Consider the following 24,406-nt stretch of genomic DNA (forward strand, 5'->3'; position numbering starts at 1 on the left):
CTAAAGATTCATGTCTGGCTGTTTTTGTTGCACCAGCAGGAGTAGACCATTTAGGGCTTGTATGGCTTTGGACTCCCATCACATGTAGTCCAGATTAAGAGTTAATGATCACATTTCCATTTTTGACATTGAGTTTTTACCAAACACACCAACCTAGGGTCCTAAAATTAAATGCAAAAAAAACAAGTTAAAGATATGGAGTTGTTGATACATAGTTAGTTGCAGTCCTAAAACATACTATTATTTTGATGATCAATTAATCTGCCAACTACTTGTATATATTTTAAACACAACATACGTTTTTATAAAACATTTATAAAATACTTGAGATAAATAGTAATAAAAATAAAGTAGTTGTTAATGAAGCAGCACTCTCATCCCTTTTTATAATGCCATTTTCGTTAGCCAGAGGCGCTGGCTGAAGCCCTGTTGTCTCTTGAAGGTCAGTTATGTTCACATCCAGGTCTGAAGATATTTCCAAGCAGATATTGTGCAGTATGCAGCAAGTTTTAACAGCAGTGCTGATGTAACGAATGGAGCTCATTTTTAAGACTTCAAGTCTGCGAAAACGATTCTTTAACAAATGCCTTCTCTACCACCGTCAGGGCTGATAATAGTTTACTGTTGTAATTCTTCTGTTGTTCTGTCAGATTTTCGTTGTCCACGTAAGGAGTCATCATATACTCCGAAAGAGGATAATCGATGTGTCCAATGATGTGAAAACCTTCAGTTATAAGAGACTGAGGGTCCTCTTCAAGTATTTTGGCGACATCTGTCATTTGAAAGATACAGGCGTTATCCCAGCTACCAGGTTAACCAATGTTTATATGGATAAACTTACACTTGTAATCACAAAAGGCTGTTAGATTGATGGAGGAATGCTGCTGTGTATTGTAATATGCATCTGGATCCTCAATATTTTGAGGTTTTTCAATTAGAATTTGATATCCGCCCATTGCACCAACAGTTTTAGGAATGCAGGCCATTTTCTACTGTTTGGCTTTCTCAATTGCAGGGGTCCCTGTTGGCCAGGATGTTTTGTGTTACAGATGTTCTGAAACATGAGAACAGAACTCATGGAGCTGAGAACAAATTACAGATTTGCTGGTTTCAAACCTGACTGCTACCTTGCTGTCGGACTCCTGGTTTGGTAAAGTTCATAGACTTGCCATAACAACATTCCTTAGTAGCCATTTTGTCCCTCGCTGATTACTGTAAAATGGGTGCAATTCAGCAATTGATTCCTGTAAACATAAACAGGTTTACTATTATGGTACGTAAGTATGTTTGGCTTTACACATTTCAGCACATTCAAATTCTGTAGAAACATTTTTACAATGAAACAGCAAATTTAATCTCTTTTCATAATGTCATTCTCATTACCCATTATTAGTATTTTCAAACAATACTAACTTCAACTTACAGTTGAGTCAGTCGAAAATAATTGTGAGCCACATTTGGAACCATACATGGTAATGTTTCGATAAACCTGTTTGCTACAATACAGAAGAAGATTGGGTTTGTCTATCTCAAAATCAAGCAAAAAAAAAAAAGCATTAAAAATAATTTTCAAAACTGATGTTTGTGATATTCACTCTGGTCAGTATGGTAAAAAGCCCTTGGAATGACTTGCTCTGTTTTAGATTTTATAAATTACTGGAAACAATTAGAGATTAATATCCTTTAAAGTAAAACAAATAAAAATTGACAGGTCCATAGCTCAGGCTACAATTACACTAGCACTTTTGTAAGCGATGTGAAAACCTCTCTGGCTGCAGTAAAATGACAAAGTGTGAAAGAAATGTGATCAAGGGGTAATGTAGTTATTATGTATGATGTGTTTCGGTATGATTTCCACATTAAAATATAGCATTTATCTTCTAAGTAGCATGAAGAGACTGCTGCAACAGGTGGTCATTTAAGCAAGCATATAAGAAAATCAGATGGAAGGTTGTGTGAGCAACAAAGAGACAAAGTTCTACATGGTAATGAAAGAAAGCAGCAATTGTCACACATACAGAAATTCCATAAAAAGCTGAACTTAAGAAATATTGAGAAGGACCAGAATGTAGCAGAATGAGACTTTTATTTAGTTGTGTAAGCTAGTGAACCAATCAGAGTACTGTAAATGTCAGATGCTGTGTAAACATTAATTCAGCACTGTTACATAAACTCAGCTGTCTATAAATATGGGACTCTGACTTTGCTCTGGAACCACAACAGACTGCTGTGACGGGACGCTCCCTCTTCAGAAAGAGAAATTAGACGCATGAACAAGCTTTCTCCTGCCTGATTTTTTTTTTTTTTACTCAAAGGGGTCTTAGGGTAACAGTTTCTTTCACAACATGCCAAATAACAGACTTTCACCTATACTGCCTATGTGGAAAAATCCTTAAAGGGATCCTAACACAGTGGGCCAGGGGATTTTTAAAGACTTGCAGATTTGCTTTTTGCACATGTATGCAGCAATCAAACTGGACAAAACACAATTGGGACATATACTGGTAAGGAACACAACAAGCTCCATGGAAAGCAACTCCTTTGTTGTCCTATCCGGATGGAACAGCACAATGATGGGACATTATTGACCTGTCAATTTGCAGTTTAACCTGGAGTTATTTCTTAATGAAGGTAAAAAAAGGCTCTGAAATCTTTACTGAGGCCTGAACATGCAGTTACTCACTAAAATTACCAAGGTCCTCAGGTAATAATTACTTTACCCCATCTCCAGTGTCAAACTGTTATTTAAATTTATGTTTGGACAAGATCAGGCCCTCTCTTTGTGTACTGGGAAATAGTAGAGGGCCATTGGCACTCACATCAGCGAGGTTATATACACTCGCATGCTAGATGTGTTAAATCCAATTAATCAACGTAAACCTTAGCATTAAAGCTTGCAGTGCACCATGTCTCTACTATATGTCATTTGGTAAGGGATTCATAAAAGCAGTCTTAATGTTTGTGATGCGCCATCTTTTGGAATGACCGAGACATAGCAACCAGATGGACACACAGACACTTTTTCTTATATTAAGATATTTGAAAGTATTTGGTTATATGTTGCAAGCTATCTATAATTTGTGTGGTCATGTATGGGTCTTTTGTCAGTACTTGTATTACTGTCAACAGTTCTAAGGTGACATGCAAATAACATTTTCATTGTACTACACGGCCTATAAAAGTAGTCTCCCTTTTGAAATTTTCATGTTTCACTGTTGTACAACATTGAATCATGGTGGACTTAATTTGCATTTGTTTTGGCTCTAATCAGCAGAAAAAGAATCTTTAATGTTGCAGTGAAAAATCTAAATTAACAGACTGCATGAGTATTCACCACCTTTAGGTCAGTATTTAGTAGGTATATCTTTAGCAGCTTTGACTTGACATTACAGTGCATCAAAGTTATCTGCCTAGATTGTAGTCCTGACAAAAGAAAAAAAATACATCCACTCAACGGACACTTCAATGGGTCCACATATCTAGTACTGTGGGGTGTCTTTGTGCCTTCAAAAAACCTTGAAATCTTTGAGGTTTGGATGTGATAAGTTGCAGGAAACATTCTGTATGCATTCTGGTAACATCACATGGTCCCTGTGCAGTAAACATCTACTACCACCTCTTCCCAAAAAGGTGTTCTGTTGGACTGAGAGCTGGGTGGGACTATGCAGCCATTGGAATAAACAGAAGTCAATGTCATGTTAACAGAACCTGCCTGAGACGATCCATGTCTTTTGACATGGCACACTATCCTGCTAGAAATGTTCATTTGAAAAAAAAAGCTGATTCTGGTTATAAAGGAATGCACACGGTGAGCAACAATGTTTAGATATTCTGTGGCATTCAGGACACTCAATTAGCATTAAGCTACTGTTATAAAGAGATGTTACTTGAGCAGCTGTAGGTTTTCTGGTAGCTTGAACAAATCTGACAAATCTCCTCAGCCCTCTTGGTTTTTTTCACCCACAGAGCCATTTACTGGTAGTTTCTTGCTTACTGCACAAATCACTGAAACCTAACAAACCAAAATTAAAGTCACTTAGATCCCGCATTTAGGTGATGGTTGGTTAAACAACACCTAAACTGCTGGAGTGTGTCTCCCCATACAGTATACTGAAGTGTCAAACATGTGACTGGCTACTTGTGTTAAGGAGTAGGTATAATAAAATTGCCACTCATCATACAGTATATTGCCCAAAAGTATATGGGCATACCTCCAAATTATTGAGTTCAGGTGTTTCAGCTATGTAATTGCTAACAGATGCATACATTTAAGCACATGGCCATTTAATCTCCCTTGAAAAGCATTGGCAGTATAGTAAGCCATACTGAAGAGTTCAGTAACTTGAAATGTGGCACTGTCATAAGATGGTATCTCTGCCACCAGTCAGTATGTCACATTTCTGATCTGCCCCATAAAAGCCTAGACTGACAAAATTGATGTGGAAGAACTGAAGTGGAGGACGCACAGCCCTGCCCTCCACCCTACTGAACACTTTTAAATCTGATGAATCTGAAAATTAACTGTAAGGCAGGTTTTCTCGTACAATGTCAGAACTGGACCTAAAAAATGCCCTTTTGGCTAAATGAGCACAAATTCCCACACGCACACACCACCCTTCCCACAAGAGTGGAGACTGTTATAGCCAAAGTTCAGTGGGCAAACTCCATATTAAACGCCACCCCGCTGCCTGCGCTTGGGAAAGCAGATCATAACCTGGTTCTGCTTCAGCCTCACTACAAACCAAGAGTGAGGGAGCTACCTACAACCACACGCTCATTCAGGAAGTGGTCCCCTGAGGCAGAGCAGGCTCTGAGAGACTGCTTTGGAACTACGGGCTGGGATATCTTGCAGGGATCATATAGTGAGAACATTGAGGAGGATGTTTACTGCACTACTGACTACATCAACTTCTGTATGGACATTGTAGTTTCAGTAAGAACAGTACGCTGCTATGCTTACAACAAGCCATGGATTACAAGTGACATCAAGGGCCTTTTGAACCAGAAGAAAAGGGCTAATTTTAAAAGGCAGTGATCAGCATAAGCTCAAGCGCGTGCAGAAGGAACTCCGAGTCCAGCTCAGTGCGGCGAAGGAGCAGTACAGGAGAAAGCTGGAGCAGAAGTTGCAGAATAAGAGCATGAAGGAAGTGTGGGATGGGATGAAGATCATCACTGGCTGTAGCTCAAAGCGGGGTGCCACCATCGAGAAAGACGTGGAGAGAGCAAACCAGATGAACAACTTCTTTAACAGGTTTGACCACCCTAACCCACTCTCACCTCGGAGTACTGCACCCACCCACCCTTCTGCTGATACCAGCATAGGAGAAAGTCCCCCCCCCCACCCACAATTACAGCAGCCCAGGTAAGCAGAGAGCTGAGGAGACTTTGTGCCAGCAAAGCAGCGGGTCCAGATGGAGTATCACCACGACTGCTGAAGGCCTGTGTGTTGGAGCTGGGGAGTCCTCTACAGCGCATCTTCAACCTGAGCCTGGAACAGGGGAGAGTCCCGAGGCATTGGAAAACATCTCGCATCACCCCAGTCCCAAAGGTATCACATCCTAGTTAGCTGAATGACTTCAGGCCTATCGCTCTGACGTCGTATGTGATGAAGACCATGGAGCAGCTGCTGCCTCACCACCTGAGGCCACAGCTCCGCCATGCACTCGACCCTCTGCAGTTCGCATGAAAGGAGAAGGTGGGAGCTGAGGATGCCATCATCTATATCCTACACCGATCCCTCTCCCACTTGGAAAGAGGCAGTGGTGCTGTCAGAATTATGTTTCTAGACTTCTCTAGCGCCTTCAACACAATCCAACCTCTGCTCCTTAGGGACAAGCTGACAGAGATGGGAGTAGATTCATACCTAGTGGCATGGATTGTGGACTATCTTAAAGACAGACCTCAGTATGTGCGTCTCGGGAACTGCAGGTCTGACATTGTGGTCAGCAACACAGGAGCGCCGCAGGGAACTGTACTTTCTCCGGTCCTGTTCAGCCTACAGTGCATCTGGAAAGTATTCTCAGCTCATCACTTTTTCCACATTTTGTTAAGTTACAGCCTTATTCCAAAATGGATTAAATTCATTTTTTTCCTCAGAATTCTACACACAACACCCCATAATGACAACGTGAAAAACGTTTACTTGAGATTTTTGCAAATTTATTAAAAATAAAAAAATTGAGAAAGCACATGTACATAAGTATTCACAGCCTTTGCCATGAAGCTCAAAATTGAGCTCAGGTGCATCCTGTTTCCCCTGATCATCCTTGAGATGTTTCTGCAGCTTCATTGGAGTCCACCTGTGGTAAATTCAGTTGATTGGACATGATTTGGAAAGGCACACACCTGTCTATATAAGGTCCCACAGTTGACAGTTCATGTTAGAGCACAAACCAAGCATGAAGTCAAAGGAATTGTCTGTAGACCTCTGAGACAGGATTGTCTCGCGGCACAAATCTGGGGAAGGTTACAGAAATATTTCTGCTGCTTTGAAGGTCCCAATGAGCACAGTGGCCTCCATCATCCGTAAGTGGAAGAAGTTCGAAACCACCAGGACTCTTCCTAGAGCTGGCCGGCCATCTAAACTGGGAGATCGGGGGGGAAGGGCCTTAGTCAGGGAGGTGATCAAGAACCCGATGGTCACTCTGTCAGAGCTCCAGAGGTCCACTGTGGAGAGAGGAGAACCTTCCAGAAGGACAACCATCTCTGCAGCAATCCACCAATCAGGCCTGTATGGTAGAGTGGCCAGGCGGAAGACACTCCTTAGTAAAAGGAACATGGCAGCCCGCCTGGAGTTTGCCAAAAGGCACCTGAAGGACTCACAGACCATGACAAAGAAAATTCTCTGGTCTGATGAGACAAAGATTGAACTCTTTGGTGTGAATGTCAGGTGTCACTTTTGGAGGAAACCAGGCACTGCTCATCACCAGGCCAATACCATCCCTACAGTGAAGCATGGTGGTGGCAGCATCATGCTGTGGGGATGTTTTTCAGCAGCAGGGACTGGGAGACTAGTCAGGATAAAGGGAAAGATGACTGCAGCAATGTACAGAGATATCTTGGATGAAAACCTGCTCCAGAGCGCTCTTGACCTCAGACTGGGGCGACAGTTCATCTTTCAGCAGGACAACGACCCTAAACACACAGTCAAGACATCAAAGGAGTGGCTTCAGGACAACTCTGTGAATGTCCTTGAGTGGCCCAGCCAGAGCCCAGACTTGAATCCGATTGATCATCTCTGGAGAGATCTTAAAATGGCTGTGCACCGACGCTTCCCATCCAACCTGATGGAGCTTGAGAGGTGCTGCAAAGAAGAATGGGCGAAACTGGCCAAGGATAGGTGTGCCAAGCTTGTGGCATCATATTCAAAAAGACTTAAGGCTGTAATTGCTGCCAAAGGTGCATCAACAAAGTATTGAGCAAAGGCTGTGAATACTAAAGTACATGTGATTTCTCAGTTTTTTTATTTTTAATAAATTTGTAAAAAACCTCAAGTAAACTTTTTTCATATTGTCATTATGGGGTGTTGTGTGTAGAATTCTGAGGAAAAAAATGAATTTAATCTATTTTGGATTAAGGCTGTAACATAACAAAATGTGGAAAAAGTGATGCGCTGTGAGTACTTTCCGGATGCACCGTATATACATCAGACTTCCAATATAACTCGGAGTCCTGCCACATGCAAAAGTTTGCTGACGACACTGCTATCGTGGGCTGCATCAGGAGTGGGCAGGAGGAGGAGTATAGGAACCTAATCAAGGACTTTGTTAAATGGTGCAACTCAAACCACCTACAACTGAACATCAGCAAAACCAAGGAGTTGGTGGTGGATTTTAGGAGGACCAGGCCCCTCATGGACACCGTGATCATCAGAGGTGACTGTGTGCAGATGGTGCAGACCTATAAATACCTGGGAGTGCAGCTGGATGATAAATTGGACTGGACTGCCAATACTGATGCTTTGTGCAAGAGAGGACAGAGCTGACTATACTTCCTTAGAAGGCTGGCGTCCTTCAACATTTGCAATAAGATGCTGCAGATGTTCTATCAGACGGTTGTGGCGAGCGCCCTCTTCTACGGAATGTTGTGCTGGGGAGGCAGCATTAAGAAGAAGGATGCCTCACGCCTGGACAAACTGGTGAGGAAGGCAGGCTCTATTGTAAGCACGGAGCTGGACAGTTTGACATCTGTGGCAGAGCGACGAGCGCTGAGCAGGCTCCTGTCAATCACAGAGAATCCACTGCATCTACTGAACAGTATCATCTCCAGACAGAGGAGCAGCTTCAGCGACAGACTGGGGGGGGGTAAATGTTAACATTATACAAAGATATTGTCTGTTATACCTGCATTTTTATCACTCTTTAATATTCTTTTTTATCAGTATGCTGCTGCTGGAATATGTGAATTTCCCCTTGGGATTAATAAAGTATCTATCTATCTAACTATCTGTCTATCTATCTAATGCCCATGGCTTTGGAATGGGATGTCCAATGAACTCATATAGGTGTGGTGGTCAGGGGTCCTCAAACCTTTGGCCATATAGTGTATAACAACAGGGTGCCTACTCTGACAGTGCATACCCAAGAAAAACATGTTTACTACTTTAGGACATTACAACACCGAAACATGTTTTTCAGCATACAGGAGGAACAGTTGTGTTTGAAAGTTTGTGAACCCTTTAGAATTTTTTAGATTTCTGCATAAATATGACCTAAAACATCATCAAATTTTCACTCAAGTCTTAAAAGTAGATAAAGAGAAACCAGTTAAACAAATGATACAAAAATATTATACTTGGTCATTTATTTATTAAGGAAAATGATCAAATATTACATATTTGTGAGTGGCAAAAGTATGTGAACCTTTGCTTTCAGTATCTGGGGTGACCCCCCTTTACAGCAATAACTGCAACTAAACGTTTCCGGTAACAGTTGATCAGTCCTGCACACCGGCTTGGAGGAATTTTAGCCCATTCCTCCGTACAGAACAGCTTCAACTCTGGGATGTTGGTGAGTTTCCTCACATTAACTGCTCGCTTCAGGTTCTTCCACAACATTTCGATTGGATTAAGGTCAGGACTTTGACTTGGCCATTCCAAAACATTAACTTTTATTCTTCTTTAACCATTCTTTGGTAGAACGACTTGTGTGCTTAGGGTGTCTTGCTGCATGACCCACCTTTTCTTGAGATTCAGTTCATGGACAGATGTCCTGACATTTTCCTTTAGAATTCTCTGATATAATTCTGAATTCATTGTTCCATCAATGAAGGCAAGCCATCCTGGCCCAGATGCATCAAAACAGGCCCAAACCATGATACTACCACCACCATGTTTCACAGATGGGATAAGGTTCTTATGCTGGAATGCAGTGTTTTCCTTTCTCCAAATATAACGCTTTTCATTTAAACCAAAAAGTTCTATTTTGGTCTCATCCGTCCACAAAACATTCTTCCAATAGCCTTCTGGTTTGTCCACGTGATCTTTAGCAAATTGTTGTTCAGTGTTCTCCTGATGGTGGATTCATGAACATGAACATTAGCCAATGTGAGAGAGGCCTTCAGTTGCTTAGAAGTTACCCTGGGACCCTTTATGACCTCGCCGACTATTACACGCCTTGCTCTTGGAGTGATCTTTGTTGGTCGACCACTCCTGGGGAGGGTAACAATGGTCTTGAATTTACTCCATTTGTACAGAATCTGTCTGACTCTGGATTGGTGGAGTCCAAACTCTTTAGAGATGGTTTTGTAACCTTTTCCAGCCTGATGAGCATTGTCACTACCCGATCTGCGTGCCTACCGGATTTGCGCGCGCAGGCGTATTGAAAGCCTAACATGCCGAAAAGTGTTCACGCATGTGTTAAACAGATTGGGCAGCACCGTAAAGTGTGTGATGACGTAGCCTTTCAATACGCACGCGCACGCAGATCGTGCCGGCAACGGAAACCAAGCAATGACACACACCGCATGCGCTTAATGAAAAAAACATTAAAAACAAAAAAATCCACTTTACGGCACGGCCTGATCGGAAACTGTGCATGCAGTCCAACTTGACATTACGGTTTATTCATTTTAGTTCCAAATTAGTTGACCATAATGAAAATATTCATCCTGCAAAATAAACGAAGCAGCCTTTGTGGCATAGCATTGATGTCCAATGTTCAATTGCCGTAAGAGGAAGCTTAGGTGTGCACACCTGATAAGCCCCAATTAGGGTGAAACACACACTGTGTACTCTTTGTATTATTTGACAGGTACTATATATACTGTATATATATATATATATATATATATATATATATATATATATATATATATATATGTTATATAAGGTACGTAGTGTTTTTATTTTCCCACTCACATAATAAATCATATAAAGTTTCCTTTCTGTTTTGATCTATTGTTGCAATTTCCCTCTTATGAGCAAATTGTGTTTGTTTAAAAATATCTTTAGACATCAATTATTATTAATAAAATTGCCATTGCTAGATATAGTCGGACTCACCTCGATGCACAGCTTGGACTCTGGAACCAATCTCCTTGAGAGGGGCTGGACTCTGTACCACTCTGGAGTTGCCCCCGGTGAGAGGCGCCGAGCAGGTGTGGGTATACTTATTGCCCCCCCAACTTGGAGCCTGTACATTGGGGTTTACCCCAGTAGACGAGAGGGTAGCCTCCCTTCGCCTTCGGGTGGGGGGACGGGTCCTAACTGTTGTTTGTGCGTATGCACCGAACAGCAGTTCGGAGTACCCACCCTTTTTGGAGTCCCTGGAGGGGGTGCTAGAGGGCATACCTTCTGGGGACTCCCTCGTTCTGCTGGGAGACTTCAATGCTCATGTGGGCAATGACAGTGAGACCTGCAAGGGCGTGATTGGGAGGAATGGCCCCCCTGATCTGAACCCGAGCGGTGTTTTGTTATTGGACTTCTGTGCTCGTCACGAATTGTCCATAACGAACACCATGTTCAAGCATAGGGGTGTTCATATGTGCACTTGGCACCAGGACACCCTAGGCCTCAGTTCGATGATCGACTTTGTGGTCGTGTCGTCGGACTTGCGGCCACATGTCTTGGACACTCGGGTGAAGAGAGGGGCGGAGCTGTCAACTGATCACCACCTGGTGGTGAGTTGGCTTCGATGGTGGGGGAGGATGCCGGTCAGGCGTGGTAGGCCCAAACGTGTTGTGAGGGTCTGCTGGGAACGTCTGGCAGAGCCCCCTGTCAGAAGTAGCTTTAACTCCCACCTCCGGCAGAACTTCGACCACATCCCGAGGGAGGTGGGGGACATTGAGTCCGAATGGGCCATGTTCCGTGCCTCTATTGTTGAGGCAGCTGACCGGAGCTGTGCCCATAAGGTGGTCGGTGCCTGTCGTGGCGGCAATCCCTGAACCCGTTGGTGGACACCGGCGGTGAAGGATGCCGTCAAGCTGAAGAAGGAGTCCTACAGGACCCTTTTGTCCTGTGGGACCCTGGAGGCAGCTGATAGGTACCAGCAGGCCAAGCGGAATGTGGCTTTGGTGGTTGCTGAGGCAAAAACTCGGGCGTGGGAGGAGTTTGGGGAGGCCATGGAGAACGACTTTCGGACGGCTTCGAGGAGATTCTGGTCCACCATCCGGCGTCTCAGGAAGGGGAAGCAGTGCAGTGTCAACACTGTATATGGTGGGGATGGTGCGCTGCTGACCTCGACTCGGGACGTTGTGGGTCAGTGGGGGGAGTACTTCAAAGACCTCCTCAATCCCATTAACATGCCTTCCAATGAGGAAGCAGAGCCTGGGGACTCAGAGGTGGGCTCCCCCATCTCTGGGACTGAGGTCACCGAGGTGGTCAAAAATCTCCTTGGTGGCAGGGCCCCGGGGGTGGATGAGATACGCCCGGAGTTCCTCAAGGCTCTGGATGTTGTAGGACTGTCTTGGCTGACACGCCTCTGCAACATCGCATGGACATCAGGGACAGTGCCTCTGGATTGGCAGACCGGGGTGGTGGTCCCCCTCTTTAAGAAGGGGGATCTGAGGGTGTGTTCCAACTACAGAGGGATCACACTCCTCAGCCTCCCTGGAAAAGTCTATTCAGGGGTCCTGGAGAGGAGGGTCCGTCGGATAGTCGAGCCTCGGATTCAGGAGGACCCTTAGCAGGGTCCTGGAGGGTGCATGGGAGTTTGCCCAACCAGTCTACATGTGTTTTGTGGACTTGGAAAAGGCATTCGACCGTGTCCCTCGGGGAATCCTGTGGGGGGTACTCCGAGAGTAAGGGGTACCGGCCCCCCTGATAAGGGCTGTTCGGTCCCTGTACGATCGGTGCCAGAGCTTGGTCCGCATTGCCGGCAGTAAGTCGAACCCGTTTCCAGTGAGAGTTGGACTCCGCCAGGGCTGCCCTTTGTCACCGATTCTGTTCATAACTTTTATGGACAGAATTTCTAGGCGCAGCCAGGGCGTTGAGGGGGTCCAGTTTGGTGGGCTCAGGATTGAGTCACTGCTTTTTGCAGATGATGTTGTCCTGTTTGCTTCATCAGGCCGTGATCTTCAGCACTCTCTGGATCGGTTCGCAGCCGAGTGTGAAGCGGCTGGGATGAGAATCAGCACCTCCAAATCCGAGACCATGGTCCTCAGCCGGAAAAGGGTGGAGTGCCCTCTCAGGGTTGGTAGCGAGATCCTGCCCCAAGTGGAGGAGTTCAAGTATCTCGGGGTCTTGTTCACGAGTGAGGGAAGAATGGAGCGTGAGATCGACAGGCGAATCGGTGTGGCATCCGCAGTAATGCGGGCGCTGCATCGGTCTGTCGTGGTGAAAAAGGAGCTGAGCCACAAGGCAAAGCTCTCAATTTACCAGTCGATCTATGTTCCTACCCTCACCTATGGTCATGAGCTATGGGTAGTGACCGAAAGAACGAGATCGCGAATACAAGCGGCTGAAATGAGTTTCCTCCGCAGGGTGTCTGGGCTTTCCCTTAAAGATAGGGTGAGAAGCTCAGTCATCCGGGAGGGGCTCAGGGTAGAACCGCTGCTCCTCCGCATCGAGAGGAGTCAGATGAGGTGTCTCGGGCATCTGATCAGGATGCCTCCTGGATGCCTCCCTGGTGAGGTGTTCTGGGCACGTCTAACGGTGAAGGAGGCCCCGGGGAAGTCCCAGGACACGCTGGAGGGACTATGTTTCTCGACTGGCCTGGGATCGCCTTGGGATTCTCCCGGAAGAGCTAGAAGAAGTGGCTGGGGAGAGGGAAGTCTGGGCATCTCTGCTCAAGCTGCTGCCCCCGCGACCCCGACCTCGGATAAGCGGGAGACAATGGATGGATGGATGGAAAATTGCCATTTGTCTTAAGGCATCAGCTTTACAAAACCTAATGTATCCAACTAGTTTTATAGAAATATATGGTCCTTTTTCAAAAAAAGAAAAGAATTAACACTGTGTTGCATGGCATTGTGCTGACTGTCCTCCTTAGTGTTAACTGTGACTGTCCACTTGTTCAGATTCTTTAATTCGTTCTCAGTTGTGCAATCAGGTCAGATGCTGAAGAAATGAAGAGTATAAAGCCACCCGGTTCTAATCCTCATTTATTCCAATGGCTATTAATCTTAGAAAAAAGTTTAACTTTATATCCACAGACTTAAATTAAGGAAGTGAGCTGTTATCACTTGAATCAATCTATTTGATCTATTTTTTTACAGTAAGTGCTTGCTGCTATAGTTCATATTTGTAATACATTTGTTCTTAGTGATATGTTTTAATGTTATTTCAAGGTATCTCTGTAAAACCCACTGAGAAACCAACTTACCTATCTATACTAATTAATAAAAGGCAAAGCCCTCACTGATTCACTGACTCACTGACTGACTGACTGACTGACTGACTGACTGACTGACTCATCACTAATTCTGCAACTTCCCGTGTAGGTGGAAGGCTGAAATTTGGCAGGCTGATTCCTTACAGCTTTCTTACAAAAGTTAGGCAGGTTTCATTTCGAAATTCAACGCGTAATGGTCATAACTGGAACCTCTTTTTTCACAATATACTGTAATGGACGGCAGCTCGATGGCCGTGGGAGGAGGAGTTGAGTGTCACGTCATCACGCCTCCCACGTAATCACGTGAAAAGACTGTGAACGCAGTAGGGACAAATGAAGGAGGAGCTGCAAACAGCGAAGAACAAAAAATTCATTAAACAATTGAGAAGGGAGCGAAACAATAAGAAGCCAGCGAGTGAAGCATACAAGCATGTTCATAAGGGAAACAAAGTATGGTGTAAAACGTAAGTTTAAATTAAGTTTATAGAAACGCTCCCGCTGCGGATTGCAATAACATATTCGCGAGATAAAAGTTTAATGAGAAGACACGAGGTATAAACGAACCACACGCTGTAGCGCAACGTTAGGGGCAACAGTTTCAACCATTCTATGATCTGCTTCTCGCAACTGAAAGACGGCACATGGCGGATGTTAGCCGACTTGCTGACCGCAACATTAGGGGCTTCAACTCTGGCGCTGATGATAGAGATTCGATTCCCGAGTGGGGATTCAGTGAGTGTGTATGCCTGATGAGCCCAGAATTAAGGAGAAACATGTGTCGCATACTCTTTGCATTATTTGAAAGTAAACTATTAAAACCATTCTATGATCAGCTTCTGGGAAAAGAAAGAGGGCACGTGGCGGATGTAAGGCGACTTCCTGACCAACCACAAGCGTAACCTGGCAGGTAACCATCCATACAGTCAGATTGTGATTCAGAAAATTAATGCCATGAGTGTAATTACCACGATCTACATACTGTCAAATAAACGAAACACACGCCGTAGCGCGACAGCTGTGAAAAGCGAGGTTCACAAAAAAACAGATCCTTAACAAATTGTTATTGGTATATTTTCGATCCGTTTAAAAAGGTTTTATTTTCTTCTTAAAAAATTAAAAGCAGTACTTCGCCGCAACGAAGCGCGAGAATTTGCCTATATATATCTGCTTCTCACAATTAAAAGAGGGCACGTGGCAGATTTTAGACGACTTCATGAAAAAACATAAGTGTTACCTGCCAGGTAGGGTTACCACTTTTAATACAAAAAAATAAGGGACGCATACTGCAGCGGGTGCCACATCCCAGTGCCAACACTTTGCAGACTCTACTTAAAAGACCCGCCCTCCTCACTGGACAGTTAAAAAGACCAATCAAACTAATGATGACATCAAGTATTACCCAATCAAAAGTAGGAAAGGAGGCATCTTCATAAAATGCGTGTGGGATGATTTGCATTAGACGCTGCTTTAAAAAAAAATGATAAAAAAAATACGGGACAAATCCCGTCCCGTATTGATTCAAAACGGGACGCGCAATTTCATTCTCAAATACGGGACGATTCCGTATTTTAAAGGACGGGTGGCAACCCTACGAGTGCCAGGTAACCACCCATACAATCAGATTGTGATTCAGACTAGGAATGCAATGAATGTAATTACCCCGATCTACATACAAGGCGAAAGTCTTGCAACATTCAAAGATGATGGTTTGGGATAAGTACACCATAGAACATAAAAGAGCTTATGAAGCCTTGAACCGAAAAAAGCAAGATCTCAGAGATCGTAAAAAAAAAAATAGGAGGTAATGTCGTTTTACTCGCTGTAGATTTTAGTCAAACATTACCAGTTATTTCACGAGGGAGACCAGCAGATGAACTCAACGTGTGTTTAAAATCCATGCTTCTCCCACGCTCGGTTATATGTCGCGTGTTCTCGGGTAGGTGCACCAAGAAATGTATACATTTAAGCATGTAATGGGCAAACAAAAAATGAGGTATACCCGAAGGCACTGCAGTAGTACTTAATGTAACTTTACTTCTTAAATGTTAATGTTTTACTGTTTAATAATTTATACGCTTCTTATATGTTGTTCAGATTCTTTTATCAAAATACCAGTGACAGCGCAATGCATGATAACGTGGAGTGAGTACACCATACGCATCCGCCCACGGCCGCCCTGGTGTGCGCAGATAGGAGTTGATTCTACAATAAAATAAAATAAAGATAAAAAGAGTAATACAATCATCACCCATAAAGCGGATAGTAGACGTGACATACTATATGTGTACCAGATTTCAAGTCAATAGGTGAAATGGTTTGCGAGCTACAGGTGATTTAAAATCCTGGACAGACAAACGAATAGCCACGGTAGGAAATTACAGAAGAAGATTTTACTGTTTAATAATTTATATTTATATGAAATGTGCTTCTTATATATTACTTCATATTCTCATATGATAATGATGTTAATGTTGTTTATATTGATTTCTATGTTATTGAAACTGCATGTATGTGTGTATATGTATGTATGTATGTGTATATATATATATATATATATATATATATATATATATATATATATCTATATATATATATATATATATATATATATATATATATATATATATATATATATGTGTGTATACATATATATGTGTATATATATATATATATATGTATATATATATATATAATATATGTGTATGTGTGTATATATATATATATATATATATATATACTAGCAAAATACCCGCGCTTCGCAGCGGAGAAGTAGTGTGTTAAAGAGGTTATGAAAAAGTAAAGGAAACATTTTAAAAATAACGTAACATGATTGTCAATGTAATTGTGTTGTCATTGTTATGAGTGTTGCTGTCATATATATATATATATACATATACAAATACACATATATTATATATATATATATATATATATATATGACAGCAACACTCATAACAATGACAACACAATTACATTGACAATCATGTTACGTTATTTTTAAAATGTTTCCTTTACTTTTTCATAACCTCTTTAACACACTACTTCTCCGCTGCGAAGCGCGGGTATTTTGCTAGTTAATATAATAAAACTGAACTGAATTTAACAGCTGTAAAATAAAATATTCTCCACTAACAGCAGAATTTAAACAGCATGAAATAGTTCAGTTTATGATGAACACCATGTGGACAGAGGGCAGTGATATTCTTTCTTACAGGTTTAATCAACATAACACACCACTGTTTCTGTGCAGACTCGTCTCATATCAATGGTTTTATTCACCCATATTGATACAGAGCCAGTTCATTTTTATAACTTAAAAAAAAGGAAATACAATACACTTATTCATACATTTTTTATTGAAGAAATAAATGGTACATTTAAAAATAGAAGTGAAAGATTTGTGAACAATGTTTCTCAAAAAAAATTATACACCCATATGTATATGTATATTATGAGTAGAAAATTCAGTAATCATAAAGATGTATAAATGGTAAATGCATTGAACTAGAACACAACTACAATGAAAATGGCCGACAAGGGGAGGTGTTAAAACTATTGGGGAAGGAGAACACAAATATATTTACAGATTTTTATCTTAGTATTTTAAAAAAAAATGTTAGCCAAGGTTTTGAACACAATAAAAGTGAATCATTAAATTTGTCAAAAAAGGAAAAATGCTATTTTAGCTTCATGAACAAGATACTACTCAGAGTCAAAGAGTTGTTATCCAGCAATATTTCATAAAACATTGTTCTATTTAAACTAAAAATTTAGACATTTTTCCTGATCTGTCCCTTAACATTTGTTCACTAATAATATTTTTATATTACCTTTGCTTACAAGTGTAGCTCAATTTGCTCTACAAAAATATACAGTTACAAAGAAAATTGAAGGTATTATAAAAGTAAATATGAAGCAAATGGAGGGGTCCTTGTCCTTTGTAATTAATACACTGCCTTGTCAAATGGCCGGGGACAAAGACAAACTTGCAGCCTTCAAAGTTGCCAGAGATAATAAACCTCTGGGGGTCCCAAGCCAAAGCCTACACAGCCCCCTCTGCACATCCCAGCATACATAATTGTGGCCGTCTCACTCTAATCACAATTCCATTTCAGGACGTCTTGTGAACTTTTCTTCTATCACAGGCAGTTGGAGTTGATCTAACAGAAGGTGGAGACGCAGGGGGGCACCATTGCAATAAACTGGAAAAGAAACAACAGAGAAAATCAGCAGAGGTTAGTGCCCAGTGCAGAGCTTACAAAGTGTACACAGTACCATTTCTAATCTATTACAACCAATGTAAGTAATTACAAATTGGACAAATTGGAAAAGTGGGCTTGTTGAAGTTTTTCAAAATGCTTGACATTTGTAGCCTGGCACTTCTCTATTGGCAAAGCATTCCAGAGTACAGAAAGCTGCCAGTTTGTATGGTTGATCTTGGAATAAACAGCAAAGCAACGTTTCAGAAAAGAAATGTTGGTAGCAGACACTCCAAAATACAGGCAGGGTCTAAAATACTCAAAGCCTTCTAATTATTTAATAGAACCTTGAAATCAATTCTACATGAGACAGGCAGCCAGTGTAATGAGACAGACAGTTTTCAGAAGAAAAAAAAACCAAAAAGGCCAATACCTCGTGATCACTTGGCAAAGGCACAGCAGATCAGAGCAGAGATTTAGATGGAGGATTCTAGAAGTGCCAGGCAGGAGGGCCAGCTGCTACTTCAACATGGCACACATCTCTCCTTCCTTCTTCTTTAACTGCTGCCCAATAACACGGCCGGACTCTTCTACTTCACTGTAACTGTTAAAAACATAAACACAGTAGATGTTCACTCATGGAGTTCAAACATTAATAAAGTGTACCCTTACTTCTTGTTCTGCCTCCTTCCTTGGTACTCCTGCAGATCAATTATTACCAAAGTAAACCATCACAATAGATAAAGTTCTGCTTAGAGTAAAGTCTGACTAATAATATTTTTTTAAATTACTGTGGTTTTTTGTTGGATGTTGAAAGAACTCCAACTTAATTGTCATTATATGTAGCATCATTTTTTTTTCTTTTACATTATGCATACAGTAGACATTGTGTTACAATCTCTGTATATCTGAACTTCTAATGTGACGTGCTCAGGTGGCATTACTTACATGAAAACATCTTCATTTTTCTCTCCTACCTTAGTTTTGTTTTAAGTTAAAATTAAGTCTCGGCTCTTTCAAAATCCAACAACAAAAGCACAGTAACTTAAGAAAATAAATGTTATTTTGCAAAACAGAATAATATCCCTGTTTAGTGACTACTGGGACTGATGCTCCTCAGTCTCTGTGTTTGTGAGGATTCACACTCTGAGGCTTTCCTGTCTAAAATTAAAAAGCCGTGTTAGTCACTGGACAGAGTGAGCAGACATACAGTACAGTATTCAAGGCAACAAAATATTACAGATCAAGTAATAAATATGGGGAGGCTTTGTGGGAATTGTGCACAAATTACTTTTGAAACTAAAAGCATCAGTAGTCTTACCTGTAGAAATAGCACATCATCTTGAATTGGGAATCTTAAAAGCAGAAGAAAAGGACATCCAGTTGTGTCTCAGAATTCAGGTACACTGGCATCTGTTCAGCCACTTGGAAGGCTGGTTACCACTGGGCATCCTGTAGGGTCAAGAAAAAAAATACAATGAAGGGGCATTGTATTTCTAACTGCAGCAATAAGAAAGAAGATACTTCTAAGGAGCAAGCCTTCTCCATTATATTCAGGTAAATGTGCGTGTGTTTACTTCTCCTAAACCAACAGCCTAATCGATAAGCTAATGACAAATGACAACAGCAGGTGCCCAGTCTGTCATCGTGCCACATCAGGCGCACACCACACTTCTCTGATGGCTTTGGATATAAATTTTAAAATTGCCTGTTTTCTGCCATAGAATTTTTTCTACCAAACAAGCTTCAAGAAATCCATTTCAAAATTATGAATGAATAGTAGCCAACTAACAAATTAATTCATTAAGTATGACATTAGTATTTCGCCAGAATGAAGTTTATGAACAAATGAAGACAAATCCCCTCTTACATTTCTTTTACGTCTTCTCCTATTCCAGAATGTTTTATAAAGATTTTTTTCTGTTACTGTCTTGACTGACAAACAAATATCTCACTGTTTAAGTATTGTTCTTATACTGTACACAATGTTTAAGACTAAATGTTAGAAAATGGAGTAACTGTGGTTACCTTGCTTCATAAATTTCATATTCATAAGTGTGTAGTAGTAGGGTGTTGTATCGTGTTAGCCATTATGAATGTAGAGAAAAGCCAAGCAAAATGACACCTTTTATTGGCTAACTAAAAAGATTACAATATGCAAGCTTTCGAGGCAACTCAGGCCCCTTCTTCAGGCAAGATGTAATCAGATTCATAAGTGTAAAGTTCAGAACGTTAGACCCTCTGTTACATCTTTCTGTATGGACATTAATATGCTAGAAATAGCATTTAAAAACGGAAAACACACTAATATAATTAAAACGTGTAAGATTCTGATCTGCTTCATTAACAATGTGTAATGCTATTATCTGCATCTCGCTTTCTTGTAATAACTTAGCTGTTGCTACTCTTGTATGTAATTTAGCCTTCATCATTATATCTTTGTTAACTTTATTATGGAAAAACTATTGTAATGATGTAATCTGATATCAACATAATAAAAAATACCAATGGCTTTGTAGGGCACACTTTACATTCATCGAGTGTCAGTCGTGCTCTCCTAATTCTACTCCTAATTCAACACCTTGATTACATTGTTTTTCTTAATTAGCATGCCGTTCATGTTCATATATGTTCATGTTCATGTTTAGGACAGCATTTTTTCACTTAAGAAACATAGCAAAAGTTAGACCTCTTATATCATTGAAAGATGCTGAGAAATTTAGTTCACGCTTTTGTTTTCAGTCGACTAGATTACTGTAACGCACTCCTCTCAGGACTACCCAAAAAAGATATAAATCGTTTGCAACTAGTGCAGAATGCAGCTACTAGAATCCTAACCAGGAAAAGAAAATCCGAGCACATTTCTCCAATTTTGATGTTGCTACACTGGTTACCTGTATCATTCAGGATTGACTTTAAAATTCTGCTTATGGTTTATAAAGCCTTAAATAATCTCGCCCCATCTTATATATCGGAATGTCTGACACCTTATATTCCAAATCGTAACCTCAGATCCTCAAATGAGTATCTCCTTAGAATTCCAAGAGCAAAACTTAAAAGAAGTGGTGAGGCGGCCTTCTGCTGTTATGCACCTAAAATCTGGAATAGCCTGCCAATAGGAATTCGCCAGGCTAATACAGTGGAGCACTTTAAAAAACTGCTGAAAACACATTATTTTAACATGGCCTTCTCATAACTTCACTGTAATTTAATCCTGATACTCTGTATATCCAGTTCATTATAATAACTATTCATGGTGGCTCAAAAATCTGTACTAACCCCTACTCTCTCTTCTGTTTCCTTTTCCGGTGTCTTTTAAGCACCGTGATGTTCCAACAATGATGGATGGATTAAAAGCCAGAAGTCTGTATGACCATCAGCATCAAGTGACTCTGTGACAACCCTAAATACAAAGAGGACTATTTCATTTATGTTAGGTAGACTGCCCAGAGGGGACTGGGCGGTCTCGTGGCCTGGAACCCCTGCAGATTTTATTTTTTTCTCCAGCCGTCTGGAGTTTTTTTTTTTGTCCACCCTGGCCATCGGACCTTACTCCTTTTCTATGCTAACTAATGTTGTCTTATTTTAATTTCTTATTTTGTCTTTTATTTTTCTTTTCTTCATTATGTAAAGCACTTTGAGCTACTTTTTGTATGAAAATGTGCTATATAAATAAATGTTGTTGTTGTAGTTGTTGTTGTTGTTCACTCTTTAAGATGAAAAATGTGAACAAATGTTAAAAGAAACACACCACCAAATGCTAATAGGGTGTTACGAAATAAATACATCCATTAACCCAAATACAGAAAATGCTGTGACTTTCACATTTAAACCACAAGATTACAAATGTCATATTGCAACTAAAAAGGAAAATCCTTATTGCCTTTTTCATCAATACGATGTACTTACAAAAAGCTATACGTATCCATTATAAAGTTCACAGACATACGTCGCATTTCATTTCGCTCCCTCTTCATTCGAATGGAGTTAAAATTTTCAGGCGACACATATTCTTCCAAGACGTTATAAAATTCAGAAGTTATCATCTTTTCCAGTAAGAAGTCCACTTACAGACGGAGATAAACGTCTACACAAAAATGACTCGCAAGTGCAATTCAAACCTGACGAGTGACGTGTGTTGTAAAATATTAGACATGCGCAGAACAAATCGGGCAGTGTCGTGAAATGAATTTTAATTAAGCAGAGAGCACGTGCGCGAGACAAATCGGATGGGGACTCGTGTCGTGAAGTAGAAAAACGCAGATCGGGCAGGGTCGTAATACTAAAGCTTTGCGCATGCGTGCGCAAATCGGGTAGGCACCGCAGATCGGGTAGCGACAAGCATCAACAACTCTTTTTCTGAGGTCCTCAGAAATCTCCTTTGTTCGTGCCATGATACACTTCCACAAACGTGTTGTGAAGAGCAGACTTTGATAGATCCCTGTTCTTTAAATAACACAGGGTGCCCACTCACACCTGATTGTCATCCCATTGATTGAAAACACCTGACTCTAATTTCACCTTCAAACTAGCTGCTAATCCTAGAGGTTCACATACTTTTGCCACTCACAAATATGTAATATTCGATCATTTTCCTCAATAAATAAATGACCAAGTATAATATTTTTTGTCTCATTTGTTTAACTGGTTTCTCTATCTACTTTTAGGACTTGACTGAAAATCTGATGATGTTTTAGGTCATATTTATGCAGAAATATAGAAAATTCTAAAGGGTTCACAAACTTTCAAGCACAACTGTATATTTATAGTGACATGTAGGGGGTGTTGCATGAACCCAAACCCCAGACAAAACCTTACAGAAACAAGTCCCAGGTTCAAATTAAAGGTTAATTATAACTGTAATACCTCTAACAAAGACTTCTTTTTCCCCAGTTGCCAAAATACAATACGTTTCTTTATTCTCTCTCTTTTTTTTCTCCAGTCCTCCCAGGCAAGACTTCTCCATCGTCCACTCCCAATTCCAACTCACCTGAATACAGCTGAGTGGCTCCATTTATACAGGACCCAGAAGTACTTCCCGGGCAAAGACATAACCTTCAGGAAGCACTTCCAGAAAGTAGGGATCAAAAATCCTACCAGCTCCCCCTGGCAGTACACAACAGGGCTGCCCCATGGGACTGCAGTTCTCAGCATACCCTGTGGGTGTCCAAATAAGTACCAAAGCCCAGGGATGCTGCCATCTAGTGTGTCATGGGAGAATTTAGTCACAACAGGTTATCTTTCCCAGTCAATCCATTATATTGTCCTCCTGGCTGGATAAGGGTCTTTGATCCATCCCCACAACACCACCTGCCTATGCATGCCATTCATCACAATATAGGTATGTAAAAGTTGGTGGACACAAGACAATCACACCATGCACAACTGTTGAGCATCCATTTAAAAGCCATGGGCATTATTATTGAGTTAGCCCCATTTACAGCTATAAGAGCCTTTGCTCTGCTGGGGGTGTCTATCGGAATGCATGCCCATTCAGCCAAAAGATCATTTGTGAGGTCAGGTGCTGATGTTAGACAAGAAGACCTGCTTGGTATTTTAATGCGTCCCAAAAATGTTCAGAGGACTCTTTGCAGGCCACTTGAGTTCCTCCATGTCTTTACGGACCTGGCTTTGTGCACAAGGGCACAGTCATGCTGGAACAGAACAGCCCTTCCCCAAACTGTTGATGCAAAGTTGGAAGTACACAATTGTCTAAAATGTCTTTGCATACAAAGACATTACTAGTACGCTTCACTGGTACCAAAGGGCCTAGCCCAAACCCTGAAAAACAGCCCAGACCATTATCCCTCCTCCACAAAACTTTACAATAGGCAGTATGAGGTACAAAAGATGGCATTCTCCTGGCATTTGCCAAACCAAGATTGTGTGATGCAATGTCCGTTCACCCATTGCCTGCTTCTGCTCTGTGCTCATTGAGTGCTTGCTGTTCTTGAGTAGTGGCCAGTCAAGACTTGGCTACTCCTAAGCATTGACATTACCTACTAACATGCAATTGGTTAATGGAGATCTTCTTTACGCGAGTGTCCCAAGTTTGCGTGTCTCACATCTGCTATATCAGTGAGAGCAGCTACAGGGAGTGAAGTGTCACCCTGAGTAATTCTTTACCAGTGACAGCTCCAAAAATCAGAGCAAGTTTGAAATCCACTATCAAATGGAGAAACCAAACGTGCATATTAATTAAGGCAAAGAAAAAATTGAGGCCTTCATAAAGACTGTGCATGTCCCATAAAGTAGAAGTCATTAATACCATCAGCTTCCCCTGGTCGCTCCCATGGAACCCAATCGGGCAGCACCATCGGACTACAGGTCCTATAATGCCCTATGGGTGTCCGTGTGGGAATCCTGAGCCAGGGATGCTGCCATCTAGCATATCAGGGGACCCTGTCAAGTCATCTCTCCCCATGTCCTTCCATGAAA

General features: G+C 41.4%; 1 protein-coding gene and 1 long non-coding RNA gene across 2 annotated transcripts in view; one reads left to right on the forward strand and one right to left on the reverse strand.

Annotated features, from left to right (window-relative positions):
* Positions 1-24,406, forward strand: part of vps8 (VPS8 subunit of CORVET complex) — an 893,492-nt gene that overhangs the window by 132,997 nt on the left and 736,089 nt on the right. The gene's annotated exons all lie outside the window — the stretch shown is intronic.
* Positions 17,549-22,303, reverse strand: LOC127529047 (uncharacterized). The gene is made up of 3 exons (XR_007935699.1): positions 21,878-22,303; positions 18,402-19,420; positions 17,549-17,971 (listed from the first exon to the last, which is right to left on the reverse strand). It is a non-coding gene; the product is annotated as an uncharacterized LOC127529047 (long non-coding RNA).

The sequence above is a fragment of the Erpetoichthys calabaricus genome, chromosome 8, assembly GCF_900747795.2.
Source record: "Erpetoichthys calabaricus chromosome 8, fErpCal1.3, whole genome shotgun sequence".
NCBI classification, from domain to species: domain Eukaryota; kingdom Metazoa; phylum Chordata; class Cladistia; order Polypteriformes; family Polypteridae; genus Erpetoichthys; species Erpetoichthys calabaricus.